Source organism: Salminus brasiliensis, chromosome 16 (assembly GCF_030463535.1).
Source record: "Salminus brasiliensis chromosome 16, fSalBra1.hap2, whole genome shotgun sequence".
Classification (NCBI taxonomy): Eukaryota; Metazoa; Chordata; class Actinopteri; order Characiformes; family Bryconidae; genus Salminus; species Salminus brasiliensis.
This window is the reverse complement of record NC_132893.1, coordinates 19,816,792-19,819,437: the sequence shown is the minus strand read 5'-3', so window position 1 is coordinate 19,819,437 and position 2,646 is coordinate 19,816,792. Positions and strand designations below refer to the sequence as shown.

Below are 2,646 nucleotides of genomic sequence, written 5' to 3'. Positions count from 1 at the left end.
GTTTCTCCTAAGGTAATTTGAACATATTTCTTTTTTGTGTTGTCATTTTGTTGGTCTTAACAATAGCCTTGTAAACTGCCTGTGAGCTTCAACAGTATGTAATAGGGTTTGGAGTAGAATGAGGAGAAATGTCTGTGGTATTTTAGAGTGTGTGCTTTTTCTCTAGAGCCCTCTGTGTTAATTACAACACGGTATAGGAAATAATCATCCTTGGGTTTTATGTGATTACTGTAGGCACATTCATTAATTCCTACAGTTCTAACCTGTTTTAACCTGTGTATTTTTGAAGGTACGATGGAACCGGTGATGCATAATAGGCAGTACTCCTTTACTGGAATTTTTCTATTTATTTCTGTCCTCATTCTGAGCTGTGAGAGCAGCAAAATTCTGGTTTATCCAGTGGACGGCAGTCATTGGGTGAACATGCAGGTGCTGATTAAGGCGCTACACTCCAGGGGTCATAAAATCACTGTGATCCGACCCAGTTCCAGCTTTTACCTCAAAGAAAACCCCTCATTATTCACGTCTATACAGGTCGATGATGGCATTGACAATGTAGGGGAGTTTTTTGAGGAGTATTTAAACACCATGATGAAAATCCAGAGAGGTGAGGCTTCTGTCCTGACTTTCTTGAAAATGCAGGTGGATTTTTTCTCCATGATCTCCCATGCACATTTTTTGGCGTGCAATACAATGAGCAAGATTATTGAGGATAAGGAGCTGATAAAGAGACTACAAGATGAACAATATGACCTTCTTCTTACTGATCCAGCCCTCAGTGTTGGTGCTGTTTTGGCTCGTTACTTGAACTTACCACTTGTTCTGAATGCTCGCTGGATCACCAGTGGTGAGGGCCATTTCGCCATTGCACCTTCACCACTGTCCTACATACCGGTACCAGGTTCTGGTCTCTCAGACAAAATGACTTTCAGTCAAAGAGTAAAGAACTTCCTTTTCTATGCAATTATCCTTTTTCAGGACAAATTTGTGGTGGGACCTCATTACAAAGCTCTATGCAACAAGTACTTTGACAATGACTGTGACATTGTCAGCCTTCTCCAAGAGGCCGATATTTGGCTCATGAGACTGGACTTTGTATTTGATTTCCCCAGACCCACCATGCCCAATGTTGTTTACATGGGTGGGTTCCAGTGCAAGCCCTCAAAGCCCCTCCCTGAGGACTTGGAGGCTTTTGTGCAGAGTTCAGGAGAACATGGCTTCATCATCATGTCTTTGGGAACACTGGTAGATGGTCTTCCAGCTGACACAGCAGAGGAAATTGCTGCCGTGTTTGCGAAACTTCCACAGAAAGTGATCTGGAGGCATCTAGGACCTAAACCTTCCACCTTGGGAAACAACACCCTGCTGGTGGACTGGATGCCACAGAACGACCTCCTGGGACACTCGAAGATCACAGCTTTTGTGGCCCATGGAGGAACCAATGGAGTCCAGGAAGCCATCTACCATGGAGTGCCCGTCCTCGGCATCCCTCTGTTCTTTGATCAGTTTGATAACCTCATGAGGATCCAAGCAAAAGGAGCAGCTAAAATTCTGGAGCTGGCTCAGCTGAACGGCCACAATTTTGAACAGATGCTACTGGAGGTCCTCAATGACGCCTCCTACAGGACGAACATGCAGAGACTCTCCAGGCTACACAGGGACCAGCCTATGAAACCTCTAGACACTGCTGTCTTCTGGATTGAGTATGTTATGAGGCATAAAGGAGCCTCTCACCTGCGGACAAAGGCCTACAGGATGCCGTGGTACTCCTACCATTCTCTGGATGTGATGCTGTGTCTGCTCAGTATAGCAGCAGTGATTGTGTTGACGACAGTAGCATTCATCAGATATGTGTGCTGTAGAGCTTGCTGTAAAAGAAAACTGAAAAATGAATAAATTCTTTATGCCCTGGTATTATGGACTCATAGTTACCTAAATTAAGTTTAATTTGCAGCCCCTCCATCCTGTGTTACCTAGGACTAGGGCTGTAAAACAATGAAACTAATTCCTTGCAATAAAAATCAATTTTTACATTTTAATTATGGTAAAATTATACTGGATTTTTTTTTGCTGAAATCTCACCCTAAAACATTAGAGCCTTGTTTTTAAAGGCAGGGCATCACCAGAATGCATTTATAACTTTCAGTATTTCAGCATTATTTATTTATGTACTTAAACACATGTACTTTTCATAACTGACATCCATTTAAAGCAGAATATATTGACTTTTAAGACATTTAAAAAAGAAGTACGGATAGACCATTATAACTATGTGTAGGGCTTGTAAAGCAATTACAAATTAAGCCAGAGTGTCATTAATACAGTTTCCTACTCCATGACAACTGCAGAGGTCTGGGACAGGTAGAGGTCCATCTAATAGCAATGCTTCTCCACTTCCTGTTAGTTCAAAAACGGGCTAGTATGTAAGGATTACCCCCACTGTTAAGATTAGTATTTAGTATTTACCTTATGGTATTATTGTGTAGGTCACAATTGGGACGCAAGATTAGTCACGAACAGGGAGACAGTCAAACTCCACAGCAGAACCAATCAGAATGTCTGTTTCAGCCTGGAGTGGGACAACATGGAGTCAAACTCATAGTCAAAACCAATCAGAATCTCCATTTGAGCCCGGGGTGGGACAAC

At 42.4% G+C, this 2,646-nt stretch overlaps 1 pseudogene; it reads left to right on the top strand.

Moving 5' to 3' along the window:
* Positions 1 to 387: 387 nt before the first annotated feature.
* LOC140536451 (UDP-glucuronosyltransferase 2C1 pseudogene) lies at positions 388 to 1,896 on the top strand (annotated as a pseudogene).
* Positions 1,897 to 2,646: the final 750 nt, after the last annotated feature.